Source organism: Heliangelus exortis, chromosome 6 (assembly GCF_036169615.1).
Source record: "Heliangelus exortis chromosome 6, bHelExo1.hap1, whole genome shotgun sequence".
Classification (NCBI taxonomy): domain Eukaryota; kingdom Metazoa; phylum Chordata; class Aves; order Apodiformes; family Trochilidae; genus Heliangelus; species Heliangelus exortis.
The window spans coordinates 28,263,672-28,280,799 of NC_092427.1; positions in this window are offsets into that span (position 1 = coordinate 28,263,672).

Below are 17,128 nucleotides of genomic sequence, written 5' to 3' on the forward strand. Positions count from 1 at the left end.
GCACAACAAGAACTGCTCAGGGATTTTTCACACCTTTCCATTTCTGATTGGCACTCTAATGGAAGGTGTATTCATTCTACATCCTTTATATGAGTTTACTTTTGTATGGACTTAAGTTTGGTTGTCATCTACCAATTCATCTAGATAATGTGATCACCTCGTAATTCAGTTGCAAATTAAAAGGAGAGAATCAGTATTCTTGTCTCAAACCAAATAATATGGGTGATTTAGACCTATATAATCCCTCACACAACAATTTGAAATAACAAACTTTTAAAAGATTTTTTTTTCCACCTTATTTTTAACTAGAAGCTTCATTTACCACCTATGTCCTAACCACTGCCCTATAGACACTAATTCCTGAGGGCAGGGCAATTCAGGGTATCATAAATCTACTGAATTCCTTACATCAGTCATGGCAATTACATCTTCACAGTACTCCTGCATGTCAGTGAAGGATGACCTTCTTTGACTGATCTGTGCAGGCTATGCTTAATTGAACTACACTTTTCCGGTGGGCATTTTAACTTTCACACAATGATTTTTTTCAATAGCTGACATCCAACCAACTTGTCTCCAGTTTCTAGATGAAAGAATGAATTTATCCCCTTTATAGCTATAACTACCCTCCTGACCTGCTCCATATATCTTTTTTTCATTTTGCATTCAATTAGTAAGATTTTATATAGTACCTGGTTTTCCACGTCACTGTGCTTTCTGAAGGCACACTTCATATATTGAAAGCTAGTTATACACTGCTTAAAGTAGCACAAACCTGTTTGGATAATACAATAAAAACTCAAATTTGCATCCACGAACCTTCACGTTACAAGTCTCAGGTGCCTCTGCTGCTGAAGGCTGAATGGGCTATGTGTAAACAAGTACATAAAATGAGAATCAGTAGCTTGTAAGAAGTTAACTGTGATTACATTACCAGTTTGTTGCCATCTGTGGTTTATGCTGTTGAGTTGGATGAACTCTGCAATGGTAATCATGAACCTCGACCTCCCATTTACCTGGTCCCTCTGGTCCTGGTGTCTCTTACATGATGCATCTTCCAAACCTCCATATTATATTCCAAACTTACTTTCAAGATATCTCTAATTTTATTCTCCTTACACAAATATCCCCTCTCCCTGGTTACACACAAGAAATCATGTTTGCCAAGTTTGTCAGGACCACTAAGTTGCTTGCTGACCAAATTAACGAGGTAGAAAGGCTCAGAAAACTGAATGTGATGCTTTGGCTTATCTGGTTTGTTTGAGGCAGAACCACAGCACATGAACAGCCTTACAATCTTTCACTTCCGCTGTTCTCTTGACTTCGACCCTCCTCCTGTTCCACCTTATTTACATGGCAACTAGTTATCAGTGAAAATAATAAGCAGAAACATAGCTTGTTTCTTGTATTTTGTTTTCATGTCACTTAATAGAACCAAATAAGTAGGTCTGTATGTTTTCAGAATGAGCTTGCAGTCTCAAAGTGAGAAAGACATGGTTACCCATTCTAGATTTCTCCCTCTTCTATAAAATGGAGACTTCCTTAATTTGTGCAATGGTAAGAAACATATTCAAGACTCTGTGATTTTCAACTATTATTCAGGAGGATGAGATAGTTGCGAAGCATGTGGGTACCAAAATAGGCAATAGAAAATAAATCTTTCTGATTAACTGTCATGTTTTTACCTTGATTTACTCAAAAATTCGCATCTCCCAATGTGAAGCTATTCAAAGGGGTTACATAAACGAACATAATGTATCATTCCTATTAAATTTGTATCAGTTCCCTGATCACACCACTTTGAGAGAGAAATTAGTACTTTAGAAGTATTGTATAAATGACTAATTTTCATCTGTTTGCTGAGAATCTGGGATTTGGGGGCTTAGTCATAAAATCCAAGATAACTTCTTCAATCTTGCACCTTCCTTTCCTTCTTTAAGAAAGTACAATTTGAAGTAAGCACAAAATCAGATGGAAATACTCAATTTGGGCTCTTCAGAATATATAGCAATCATGCGTCTTTTTGCAGAGGGAAAAGATTTTCTAAATTACAGGTGTGAAAAGAACCAGTTCTGGAGGTATGTCGTTAAAAAAAATTTATAAATACATCTCCTTTTGATTTCTAAAGATAATGTAAGGAATAGGGCAGCTACAACAACAAAAATGTAGGGTAAATCGGCAAGGTAATGTCCTCATTTTTGTTTTGGTGTTATTCTAGAAAAAACTGGGCAAACATTGATCTAATATAGAGAATATTGTGAATTCCAAGGATACACATGCTGGAGATTCATGGCTATTCCACCATCTTTGAATTCCACAGTGCATTAATCTAGATCTAAAGCTCAGTGGAAAATGGGTTTTTTAATTTTTGCGAACATGTCAGTTTAGTTGGTCAAAACATGTATTAGAAAAATAGTATTTGGATAAATTATAATGATTTTCATGTCTTCCAAGAAAAACTTGTTACCTTCCCTAGCCACTTGTATTCCCACCAGCACCACCAAAAACAAAGTATAGAATTGAGACATATTTAAGATAGTGCAACTTGTAACATTTAAAGCAGTTCAGCTTTTAAAAGTAGAAACTATAAAGAAATAAAATAAATGCTTGTGAAAATTTATGGTAGGGCTCCCCAAAAATGCAAAATCCAAAACACGTGCTGAGGAACTGCCTGGCCAAACACAAGCCTCTAAAGCAAGTAATTTGTACATGTGATGTTCTCATCTTTGTGATGTTCAGGTGTTTTTCTCTCAGAATTTTTCTACCCTATGTTCTTGCCCTCCACTCCCACCCTCATGTCTAACTCTGCCTTTTATATGTATAAAATTATCTTGCTAGCATCTTTGTCATAGTTAAGATGTCCAGTCCTTTATTCTCCATATTCAGAAGCTTCAACAGCTAAGTAACTTTTTAATATATGACTTTAATTGGGAAGAAACTCTGATTAGTACTTAATAGATCAAAAGCCCAAACTTAATTGTGATTTTTATTTTTTTTTTTTTTTTTAGCAATTGTGTTTCAATAGTAGCATAGTAGAGGGACATTTTCTTCAATTGTGTTTAGCTTTTTTGTCATTTTTGTAGAGCTTAATTTTGAGGAAAAGAAGTTCCAAGACAAAGATTTTGACTCTAGAAGTTTAGTCTTTCATGTGAATTCAGTGTGTTCTTTATTACTATAAAGTTTCCAAAAGCATACAAGTAATTTTTGGAGCCACAGAAATTTAGAAAAATAAGCTATACTGGAGTTAAAGAAACAGTGAAATATTTTTTTTTTCAATAAATTGGCTTTTAACTTTCAAAATAAAGGATGTAATGTCAGCAATGCAAAAGCTATATTTATAAAAGAAAAGAGTACTGGGGAAGGGAAGCTGGGAGAGAACATTCATCCACCCTATAACACAAGAATTCAGTATTTTTAAGGTTATTTCTCTACTGTGATAACCTTCCCTGGTGGCTGCCTCAGATTGATTATATTTAATGAAGTATATTATTCCTCACTACACTTGAGCTTCTCAGTCTTACAGTAATACAATTTATTAACAATTTTGAGAGGGAAAGCTGAGTTTGGGAATTTTTGAAATCTAGAAGTTTAATGAAAAATTGTGAAACAAATGCTGCTTTCCTATACACACAGTCATGGCTTGAACTATGGAGCTTTTTTTCCTCTTAGGTTTGCTTTTCATTTCTATGAATATTACATTGGAAAATAATGTTGTAGCTATTTTTTGCGTCAGATGCTCAGGCAGTATAAATTAGCTACATTGGTTTCACTTATGTAGTACTGATTTCTATCCCCATGGAATGGGGACCATGTATATGTAACATAGAATAGCATAAAATCTTTCTCATTTACCAGAGATTATCTATCTACAAGAGAATTTCAAAGTACTCAGTATCTTGGATTGAAGACTCTGAAGTTGGTGGGGCCTTTACCCCACTGCCTTCTCTGGAGTTAAGGGGAAACATTTACACTACCCAGTTTTAGGCTACTACCTCAGACTGGATGACTACACAGAAGTTTAGAAAGCTAAAACTCATTTCTTTGTGATATAAATCCTTATTTAAAAGGAGAGAAAGAATTATGTTCTGTTCAGCTCTTTTTTGAAATTCAAATAATGTTTATACCTTAGGGAAAAGACTTAACTAGAGTCTGACATGGCTTGCATGAGCTTCAGGTGATTAACCTACTTTATATTGTTCTCACCACACTGCTTTGGTTAATCATTATCTTTTAGCAAGGTCTTTAACAATTAGGTAAAATGGAATTTATCTCTTTTGTATATTTAGAAAACCTTATGCAAACTAGTTTTAGTTTTTCCTTTATTTTCCATTATACTTTTATTTTCCATTATACGACATTTCCATCATATGGAATGTGTATAGTAGAATTAAAATAAGAAAAAAGTTAATCTCTATCCTTTGTTTGATTAAGATGTGTTAATTCTTTCTTATCTTTACCCTCCCTGTAGGCCCAGTGTCCATTATGGTTGAATGAGATACTGTGGATTTCTCACTGGCAATGAACACACTTTAAAATTCAGCCAAACATTATTGCACTGTTTTGTCAGCTGGTGTTTTGGTGAAGCATTAGACAACTGGTTGGAAAGTCCAGTAAAGAGAATATATTATTGAATTTACTATGTAGAATAACACAATCAGTTATTATAATATTTTATTATTATTATTTTCTATTTGTGAGACAATCCTGAGTATGTGTGACACGCACAATGCTTGTTTTAGCTTATAAAGCAATTATACTGAAGGTGGGAGAACTATTGGATCACCAATTATTATATATTGGCTTTCTAATGCTGTATATTTTGGGGAGAAAAAAGAATTTTTCAGGTTTAGTTCCAGGCCTACCAGCTGCAGTGCTGCAGGCACAGCACAATTACAGATATCTAATCTGTCTGCTCTTCCTTTCATGTATTTCAGGGATATAAACCTTGGTGTTCAACTTTTCAAATTAATGTGTCAGAAATGCTTGTAATAACTGGTGTTAAAATGATTTTTTTAATGACGTGGCAATTTCCTATAGTCTGCCCTGCTACATATGCAACGTATTCGTAATTTGCAGAGGAATCAGGGGAACTTTTATTGTTTGACTACTAAGTTTTCTTTCTGTAACCTCAGATTCTCTTATAAAACTTGTGGTGTTTTTGTGAGAAAAATACACTGACTCCTACAACACTGTGCATACTCAAACTGTAATGTCAGCAGTGCTATATTGCTTTTTAATTTTTTTAAGATGCTAAACTAACAAGAATTTGCAATTATATTTAACAGATGCAAAAAGGGTATATGTAAGAAAGGAACATACAGCTGTGCTTCTTAGCACTGTACTCTCATTGTACCAAGTTTTTCTGATAGAAAATTAAGTCAGCTTATTATTAAGTAGAAATATTACTAAGTGAAAATGCATTCAGACACCCCTGTCTGAAAATGTTTTGGAGCAAAGTGCATGTAATAAATTTATAAAATTATTTACAGATAACTAGAAAAATTCAAAAAAGTTTTATTTCTTAAGGGATGCAACCAAAATAGCAGTCCCTGCAATTTCCTTGGGGAGAAGGTACTTATCTATGCACAATAAAGGGGCAGAATCAGCCATTAGTGCCTCAGATTAAGGATGATGGATTATAGAAAACAGAACAGCTGAAAAAAATATTAGCTTGTAGAATGCTAGATTGAACAGAAGATCTGAATTCCCTTTGACTCTCTGCTAAGTTCTACAAGAATACCTAATTCTTATAATTAATGGAACCATCAGGGTAAAGAAATTAATTTTCCCTGGACTTTGTACAATTACCTAATGACTTGTCAAGAGCCCATAAGAATAGTTGCTCTTTTTTTTTTTCCCATCTTCCTGCACACCATCACACAAAAATCTCTCTCCCTAGACTTAGTTACTCACAAATTTATTGAAAACACACAAATCCATGAAAACTATTATGTGGCATAGGAAAAGAGCAAAAGCCATTGTGTGACATTAACATGTCCTGCCTCTAGCACAGAAAGTGCTTAAGTGACTGAGAGACTGTGGCATGGAATAAAAGGAGGGAAATGAAAATTGAGATCTTTTGCCTGATCCTGTGGTAACAACTTCATCTAACTTTGATTATTGATTAACCTTGAGCATGCAACCACAATGCTCTCAGGTTTCTCAAAGCCACCAAAGCATCGCTTCACTCTGCTCAGCTTCCCATCCCCAGCAGTGGTACGTGCATCTTAACCAGAATCATAAGCAGCATATCAGACCTACCTGTGCTTAAATATCTGCTTTATTCACACTGTCTCTAGGTGTCCAGTGCTAGGAGAAGTAGAAATGTCAACTGAATAACTAAGATAAGTGTAGGCTTGTGGTGGCAAAGTCTGGCTAATTTTGGTGAGCTTTTTGCTTATGAGAATCCCACAATGCCTAAAAAAAGGATTATATTTTGAGAGCACTTAGTGAAAAAATATTCCCATGTGCAGAATTAATGCATAATATTAATTTTTAATACTGCTCCTCCTAATTTGAAGATTTCACTGTTACCTTTTTAACATTTTCCAAGGCCGTACATTTTAGAAACTATGTATTTAAATCTCTTTTTCAGAACTGTATTAATAGAAAATTTCATTAGCAACATTTAGGAGTTCTAAACTATTGCTTCAGAAACAGATATAGTGCACAAAGGAAAAGTGAGAATAGTTTTCTTCTACAGCAGATTCTTATTGTATATGATACAATTCATAGGAAGAACAATCATGTAAATTAACCAAGTAAAAAACATGTGGTTTTCTGTTTGAAAAGATTTAAAGCTAGATTTATTTCTAAATTAAGGAAGTGTTATCAGTGTAAAAGAAAAAATTCTCACTAGCAAACCCTCTACATGAATACTAATCATATTCTGTATATTATACATATAAGCAGCTCACATTTGAAAAGGTAAAAAGGGGGCATTTTTTTACAAAGAAACTATGAGGAACTGCTGCGAGTTCTTGAAGAGACAAGAATAGTCTTCTGATGTGACATAATAAATACCTTATGATCCTTTGATTTTTTTATTTCTACACAGACTAAGAAAAGATGTCTATCAACTTTCTTTTTAATGCATCCATTCTACTTTGTATTACTTTGATTTGATATAAAATGCCTGCTAGGTCTCATTTATTTAGTACCGACTCTTCCACCTCCTGCCCAGTTTCATGCTCCTTGGACATGGTGCTACCACATCATGTATTTGCTGGGCATCTCCTCTCCTGATCCTGGACCACACATTCCAGAGGTAGTGGATCAGCTAGTTCTGCTTGCAGTATACTGTCCTAGAACAGGACAGAGGCAACAGCATTGCATTTTGATAGGGAAAACCTTGCTAGCTGTGGTGGGCTTTGTTTGTGCAACTTTCCTCCCAGACATGGATTCTCTCCACTCCGAGGGATTTTATTCCCCTGCTGTCACTAACTCACTGGTCAGACTTGCAGAAAAAAGGATATTGCTGTGCTGAATGGAAGTCTAGGTTTTTAAGCTGTGACAATATTATTTTAACATTGCATGCTTAATATTTAACAATGAAAATAATGTAAAGCAATCTACTCAGTAGGTGCTCCATTTTCATCCTGACCATGGTCACTCCTGACCTTTTGTGTACTGTGATTGCAGACAGAATAACTTTATGTATCACAGCTCAAACACTGACTATACATCTGCTGCAGAAAAGAACTTTATGTGGGATGCACAATCTATGTGGAAGCCCATAATGCAGGTGGTCAGCTCACACTCAATTCTGTGGCCCTCCCTCAATTACTCCCATCTACTGCTGATGCTTTGCTTGGATATATTTATGCAAGCCACAAGCCTACCCTTAACCACCTTGTAGGAATGGCCTCAATAGCAAACCTTTCATAACAAAAAACATCAACATTTGACAGTCTGAATGATGTTTCTATTGTGCCTCAGGTACTACCCTGACATTATCTTATAGGGATAAAAAGTACATTCACATCCTTTACACTGGTAATATAGTTTTCAGCTCTAAAATGCAGTAAGTGTCTGTTGGAATAAACTACATTTCAGGTAGGTTCTAATTCACAGAATGCTGCCTATTTTTTGCCTTTACTTACAGTGTGTGATTTAGCTCTCTCTCTCATACTTCTGATGTGTTTTTCATACAAGATTAGCAGCTGGAAAGGAACCTGGATTGGTAAAAGTGAGGTAATTTTCACTAGCCAAGTTGTAACTGTTTGGTTTAGTTCTCTTTGTTAAGGAACAAACTACCAGAAATTCTCCTGCTGAGAAGCATCTTGTTTATGCATCCCACCACCAGGCATCTATCAGTTAAATCCAGTTGAAAGTACACATTGACGTTTTGATATTTCATTCCTTTATATGAAACAAGGGTTCCATTTTACAGTGATAGCAAACAGGCTTTAGCAGTGAATCCAGAGTAAGTTTTCTGGGTTCTGTATGCACTTGTGTGTAAAAAGCCAAAGGTTAGTAAATGCTCACTGTAATTCACCAGATAGCGTGGTATATGACCCAATGCTCTAGGTGTTATTCGTTGAGACTAAGTTGTCCTTTATGCCAAAGAACTAAAAAAAAAGTTAATATCACATTTGGGATAGCTCTGGAGACCTAACTGTTGGCTTGACCATACCCTTATACTCTGTCATCATACTGTCATTTTCTCACCATTTCAGGCTGAAAGACAAGTTCAGTGGGGTATTTTCAATCTCTTAATATTTTTTCCATTATATTAATGACAATTCAATATCAGTATGGTGAAACTGAGCTGAAGTTCCCCAGCATGGCCTGTCAAACCTTGCCCTCCCTGAACATATGTCCATAGTAAGAATAAGACACTGTATTGCCAGACCCTGAGAACAACTTCTTTGGCATCTGCCTCCACGTGATACCATTTCATCTCTTGAAAGTATTTGGGTATCATCTTGCTGCAGTTTAAGCTCATATAGTCTGGGATAGCTTCTGCATGCCCTATTTCCTTTCACTTCCCTGGCACAGTTCTCAGCTGTGGGTATCTTTAGGTTCTCTCAAGAGCAGATTTATCAGCAAACTTTTAAGATTTCACCACTTTTACATAAAATTAATGCAGCAGCAAAGTGGCAACAACAGCTTAGCAGCTCTTTGTTACTACAAATGTTCAATTGGCTTGATATCAAAACATTTTAAGACAAGAAAAAAAAGCACAAAAAGCAAACCAAGAATTTGACTTAAAATACAAGGAATTCAAACAAAATCGGTATGGGACTGATTCTGGCATGGTTTCAAATTGAGAAAGAAATTTAAACAGATATATTTACTATATATTACCAAATATTAGAACAGAGAACATCCTGTAGCATTATTCTTAATGTACTGCATAATGAGTGTAAGGAGTAATTGCCACTGGCTGTGACTTCAGTTCATTGCTAGCCTCAGCCATTACTGTCTGAAGTTGCATTGTAGGCTGAATAGTGCCTCTTCTGTCTGCAGAGAAACTTTCTGTTCACTCTAATTAAACTGGATAATGCAATTTATGAACTGTTTTTGGATCAGCACTCTTCTTACTTTAATGGAAATCAATGAAAAATAAGTAGGCTTCCACAGGAGGAAATAAAAGTACAAACTCAATCTCAGTAAAACAGCCCATGAAGATTTGTCAAAAGTAAACCACATTGGTGACCTGCAGCCTTTCCTGGGCTTATTGCACAATACTTGTCTGGGAAATGCAAATGGCCAGATGGTACTATTTCATGCTATTTTGAAATGAGTTATCAAATTCTGCTGCTAGTACACAGCCAAATAAGCTGGAGTTTTAAAATAAGTTATCAAATCTTGGCAACCGGTGCACCACCAAACAACACAGAGGTTTTATGACAGAGTGCAGTGGAATGACCAAAACAAGTTTCAGTAGAAAGGGAAACCAGAACATTTCTGCAATTACATGAAGGAAAAAAGCTCCAGCTTGCCCAGTGCATCAAATCCACTTTCTTTAGCTGCCTTTTTTGCAACATGTTTTGCTATTTTGACGTCCCTTGCAAACTGGATATTACAATAGTGCCTAGTGAGAAACAGAAATTCAGCACCAACTTGCAATTCTCCTACCCCTTATCCAGTTTCTTTCCCTTTACATGTGCAGAGGGAGTTTTAAATGAGCTGTGTTTCTTCTGTGACCTAGAACATTCCTCCTCTAACCCTGTATTAATCTGAGAGGCATCACCTGGGTAGTAGTGCATGATGTGCTGCTGCTAGAGGAAATCAAGTTGGATTTTGGCTAGTAAAGCAAAAATTGGGCTGCTTCACTATTTTTAATGATGTTCCTGTTCAGATGTGATGCTGTTTCTTATTTGTTGGCAGATGGTGTGTAGGTCTTTTTAGCTACTATCATTTGATGCAATAAAAATGGTATTCACTTTCTAACATGTAATGTAATTTCGGGTATCACAGGTTTTTTGTGAACCAACATTTCCACAACCTGGTTGATGCTATCATAAGAAAACTTTATTGTCTGGGAAGCCAGAAGGGCTCAAATTTTGTGACTATTCCAAATTTGAACAGAAAAAAAAAAAAAAAATCCATAAAATTTCTAGTTTTAAAATTCTGCAAGAATCTTCCATAAACAGACTCTGAATATTTTTATCTCTGACTCATTTAAAAACTCTTCCTATCTGTCTAGGGTGTTTAATGAGAATGCCTAGGTTTACATGGAGACTTCAACAAATTGTAAACTACCAGCAAAATCCTTCCAGCCCTGCAGGGCAGCAAGGGGGATTTTGGCACCAGTCACGTGCGCGAAGAACTGCACAAGCACCGTTTGCATCATTGTAAGGGGTTGGCAGGGAAGAAGGCCAGGTCCCTAACTTCTGCCACAAAACCCAAGCTTAAGACATCTTTAAAAAAATACTAATCATGAGGTCTCAGCTTCTCAATTTCAGGTCTCTATCCCTTGCTTCTTCTGTCTGCTCACCCCAACTCTCTCTCCTCTGTGCACTTTCTCCTGCCTCCTAAGCCGCAATGAAAGGAAAATGTTTCAAGCCATTAACTGCAAAAGCATAGTTGGTTTTCCATGATATAAAATTAATTCTATCAAAACATGAAATGTTTAGAGGACAAAAAAAACAGTCAAAGTTATTTGTAAAAACTTAAAACCAGTTAAGTTGCTCTTAATGCTTATATGATAACACATACTTCCTCAATAGTTTTGAAGTTTGCATTTCTTAATAAGCGAGATTTCATCAACTTGAATTAGATCATATCTCTTATATATGGAAGTATTATTTGTTGCCATCTAAGAAGCCCCCTCACAAAAGGAAGGTACTACAGTTTGTAGTTGAAGTGGGGAATTAATAGTGGTGAATTAAAAAATTCACATTAAAGTTTCTTTTAATCTGGTGACATCATGAAGTTGAAACAATGACAAAAGGATTTCTTTTGTGAAGTTAAGACTTGCCTTGCATGAAGAACTGCAGTGGAGTATGGCTAAAATACATGTCCACAATTCTCTGTCTTCCTGAGTTTGCCAGCTGTTCACCTGAAATAAGAGGCTTCCTGGTGTTTCTCTTAGCACACATCTAACAATTTGGTCAGTCTAATTGCAACAGTCATTATCAACTTTAGTTGTTTCACCTTTAAGTGATCCTTTAGGCATTTATAACATAAAACGTTTTAATGTAACAAATGCAAGCAAAATCCTGTGAAATAATAAAAAAAGACATTAGATCTAGACTCCAAATTCTTTGACAGTTTGTTAAGGGATGTTTATTTCATATTGTTTCTCAGTATAAAACGGGGAGTACTTTGTATACCTAAACATCAAACTTGAGATGAAGTTCCTTGACTTCATTCACCTTTGAGTGGGGAAAAAAAGGCATTTGAATTCAGAAGTAGCTACTGCTTAAATATTTGGCTTTATTCCATTGTAATAAATTCCAGAAGCTGTGCAGATTATAGATCCCCAAACACTTATTTGCCTTTGCTCTTATACTTGTCATCCTCCTACCAGAAACAATTAGAACCATCTCAAGTTCTGTGTCTTAATCTGATTAGTAATGTCCATGTAGTTTTTACCTTCCAGAAGTCAGTTCATCATCTTCAAAGATATTTCAGATTGTCTTATGAAACCCCATATCTTTGATCGTATTGTTTCAAAATATATCCTACCATACCAGAAAAAGGAAACTGACATCTAGAGGACATGTTCAGGTAACTCAGAATCCTAAAACAATATGAGAATAATTATTTGGAGAAATACTGATCAAAACAGGGAGCCAGTCCCCTTTTTTCTCTATCAAGTGAAGATTTTGCAAAGAAAGAGCCCTTTGTGATATTTCACTTGTATCAATTAACCATGTACTGTCTTTTTACTTTTCCCACACACAGAGGTGGTGGATTTTGGAAAACTAGAAAGAAATCACGGGCATTCTTGCAGGGATCCTAAACTTTGTCTTATGTCTTCCATACTTGCATTTCCTCCCTTTTATTTTACCACTAAGCCCAAACAAAGTTTATGTGACTCAGTAAAAAAAGCAGTGAAAAAGTTACTTGAGGTAAGATTAAAATATTATTGAGTGAAGAACTTATCTCATCACAAACATGCTGTATGCCATTCCCATTGTACCCTCTGACCTGTGCCCACCTTTTTTCCTGAATCTACAGTGTGTTGTGGCCCACAAGCATGTTTCCATCTATGACCACATAGTTTTAATCACAGAATGGCTGTGCTGGCAGCCTGCTTTACTCTAGTAACTGGATATTTCCTCCTTTTACAAAGAACAAATTTGTGGTGTCTGTGTGGAAAGGGATAGCGAAGCACAAAGTTCTGAGATTCACTGTGGCCACATCAGTGCAGGCTTCAGCTATAAGGTAACAAAACATGAATACATCTATTGCAACTAATAAAACTAGACTTCTTCAAAGCCCACGAGAAAACAGAATCAGAGTATGTCAAGAGTTGCTGCTTTTTCCTGTATTTTTATGAAAAGATTATTGTTCTGCCACCTGAAATTCATTGAGGTGAAAATTATTTGCAAGCTGTGAAGGGAAGTTGTATTATGTAAGATCCTTCACTGACCATTCACGGTTCACTTATCATTCATGTTGTTGAAAATAGTTTTATTCATGAACTTTCACTGTTCTTTCAATCTGCCATAAATAAGATAGTTCATTATAAGGTTCTAAGAAAGTAATGATTCATTCCATTAACAGCTGCACAAACAATATGACTGTAGATTGTAAGGTTCTAAAACTGAATTTTAGGTTCAAGCCCCAGAATATCTTGAGTTTGGCCTATCAGTCATCCTGCCAAAGGCTATTTCTTCTTTGTGTAATATCTATAGCTAATTCCAGTAGTACCTTCTAACAATGAGAGACTTCTGAAATATTTTCAAACTTGATCCCTGAATGATTTATGCAATTGTTCTGACATAAGTGAGTACTAAAAAAAGCTTAAATTTTCAATGTTGATTCTTGGGGATATTAAAAATTTCCAGCTCCCTAGATTCCCTAAATTTATCTTATGTAGATAGGACTGGAAGAATGTCCAGCACTCCTGTAACACTGGACAGTATAAAATCAGTTCTGTGTTGATGCTAGCAAAGGCAATGAGGCTTGAAGTACACTTCTGCAAATCAAATTTATTTCTCCCTATTTAAAAATCTGAACCATTATATTTTTATCTCAACCATTAATTTTTTTTCTATGACACACTGAAAATAAAAACTCAATTTTAACCAGGAATGAAGTTTTTCTGTGAACTAAAACCAAATGCTACAACTTCTTTTAAAAACTCAAGTTACAGGAAAGGAGATTACTTCAAAATGTAGGGAAAAGAGGAGGAAAGACTTTCAGTTAAGATTCTAAATTGAAATCTGTCTTGGTGAAATGACTGTTCATAGATAAGTAATGAGTATCCACACAGTGCTTTGTAGGATTTCAAAATTATTCCATATCTTTTGGTAAGAAAACAATAGTTCAAAGACAAGAATGTAGTGATATTTTTATTGCAGTTTGGTTTTTATGCATACTTTTTGAATAAGGAATTCTAAGGATAATACTTTCTAAAACAGCAAATGCACATACCAAAAAATCCGTGGCAAAGCACTGCTCTGTGTGATTTTACTCCTCCAACAAGACACAGCACATTATACTCTCTGCTGCATATGCCATTTCTCTCACAAAGATTACACAGAACTACCTTTCCTTTTAAGCTTGTTAGTACCAAGTATCCTTCAGCATGTCTGGGACAATATGTAGCCCTTTTTCTCTTACCAGCAATGGGGATTCTTTTATCACCATCAAAACTCCATCACCCCCTGAAAAGGGAATCTCTTTATCATAGATAATTCATAATACATCCACATCACTTAATTAAAAAAAATGGTAATCTGCAGCACAGATTTAAGAGTATAGTCAAATATTTCCTGGAAGGATAACTGTGATGTTTGAATTAACATTGTATATTTGCTAACAACTCAACAAGCGTATTCAAAAGTGAATGAATAATTATTACAAGCAGCTATTCTTTTATCATGGTTCACTGATAACATTTTGTTTAATGTGCAATAATAAAATCAAATGTGAAAGTGCAACTGTGAAGTCTGCACACATAGGCTGCTAGAAAAATATTTCTGGGTATTTCAAACAACTTGTTTCATCTTCATTGTTAAACCTGGGAGTTAATTGATTTGATAGCCATTCTTTTAAAATTTATTCTTTCTCAAGGACTCCCAAAATCTACTTTGCATTCTGTCTTAAAATAGCAAACCAACCCTTTTCCCTGATATAATGAATACAAAAAATACTTGACAAATATTATGAGTTCCAGGCTTAGCATTTCTTCATCTCTGTCATTTGACAGTAAATCCTACCATTATAAGCTGCTGCTGCTGAGAAGAACATGGAGTATAGTCTGAAAAATGGAAGTATCCTCCAAACAGCCAAACTGTTTTTCTCTGCACATTTACTGTTGCACTGACACTTGCCAAACATTTATCAGAAGACAAAACCCAATTTATTGGAATCTTTTGAATAGTGTCCAAGATGACCATTCCAGCCTATGAATGTTTCTGCCAATCATCTTAAATTAAACACAAACCATCTCCCAATATCTTAATTACATACAAAGCACCATCTTGTGTTACCATTCCTGCAGCTGCAGAAAAATGCTGTAGAAATTGTTAAGGGGAGTCCTTCAGACTGACAGATTCTCTATCCAGGGCCTTAGTCATCAAATTTAAGCATCAGTACAGTGTCTGCCAAGTGCCTTATGCCCAGCAGAAGATGCTTTTGGGAGTCTCCAGGACAGTCTGAAATTCCCACCTGCAGACATCCTGCAACAATTAGTCAAATGCTTTCTGTGACGAAAGTCAGATGATCAGTCCTCAGAGACTTGCTGGGAAGCTCCTGGAGTTTGGAATTTCATGACTGTGAGCTCACAGGCATGGTCCTGATCCACAGCTACACAATTATAACTACAGTGCAAACTTGAATTTCGCTGTATTACAATCATAGCTTAAATCCCATATATCTTGTCCTACAAGATTGTATGAAAAAAAAGTTTTGGAAAATAAAATGAGAAAAATAGATGCTATATAAAACAGTCAGAACTTTAATTCAGGTGTCTGATGTACTGAACATCAGGGATGATAGAGTTGCATGTACATTTAGATTTTGGTAACATAAATCAAGTACATGGTTTTAAAAGGGCCACAAGATTTGCTGTCCCTATGGAAAGAAAGGTAAACTGAGAACTGACTTTTTTTGCTGAAAGCTTGCCATGAAACTGGCCAATAATTTGAGTCTGTGATATCATTTCAGGTATCTAAATCATCTTGTCATGGCTTTCCTGATTCCTATGGAGTCACAGTTTAATACCTTTCAAGCTTTACCTCAGGATTATGTCCTGGGAGCACACAGTACAGTAGACAGTTAATGCTGGTAAGGATGCTATTAGAGGAATCTGCAAGATCCCAAAACTAATAAACAATATAGCAGTAAAGAGACTGAACTCTTTTTTCTTTTTCCTTCCCAGCACATTTGGTGGTTTAAATTCCATGGGAAATGCATAGAACGGTATTTTTATTCCATACCTCATGTTGATAAATGTATGAAAAAAATTAGGAACTTGATCCAATATCTGATGAAATCAAGGCTGTCCTTTACAGTCTTTCTTTTTATTTTGCTTTGTAGCAAAACATATTAGAAAGTTAAAAGTTATCAGCAGGTCATTATAATCTTGTTATCCAGATGCTTATTTCCTTACCCTTCAGTCCAAAGTATTTGAGGTAGCTATCCTGTCTGGGGTTTTTTAACATAGTTTTTCCTTTTATCTGTCTACCCATGACAGTAAGAATAATTGTCCTTTGTATGGAAGGCGTTTTTGGTGAGGTACTTCTGTTTAGTCTTTCTTCATGCTTTTGATGGACAAATATCTTTGACATTCTTATTAATTCAACATTTCCTTCCCAAGATAAAATGAGGCCCATTAACAGTTGCTCTGCACTTCTGCAATTTATTCTTCAGGCATATTAGCAGCAGTATATGCTGAGTTCCCTTCTTAAGTGCTATCCTTACTAGTTTCCTCCTCTACTAAATTGATAAACTAACTTAGGGGTATATGTTGGTCTTTAGTTTCCTCTACTCATTTTTTAATTTTATTTTATGCATACCACTGGTTTAAGGGCTGCAAGTCTGTTACAATACTAATTTGAAAATATGAATTTGAGTCACTGTCAAACTGGCATGGGCCAAATATTTCTCTAAAATATCTTCCAGTTGGTGAAAGTTAAAGCCATTACATTTAAACATCAAGGAAAATGGACTGTTTCTGGAAACAAACCATAGCTGTAACACACTGAGTCCATTTTCACAGGCCTCAGCAGAGCATTATCTTTTCCAAGATTTCTTGCATCACAGCATGTTTTCCTATTAGGAAAAAAACCCCACAATAACATCCCTAAAGCAACTCACTTACAAATGCTACATTTTAACTAAGAGGCTTTTTATTGTTCTGAGTTCCAGCTGTGTTGTATTCTATTTTTACTGGACAGCAAGGAGAATGAGTGTATGTTAATTGCATCCTTCTCCTTTGGCTCACTGTCTCTATTGGCTTTGAACTTGTGGGCAAGTGGAACGGCAGAGCAGCAGACAGGTT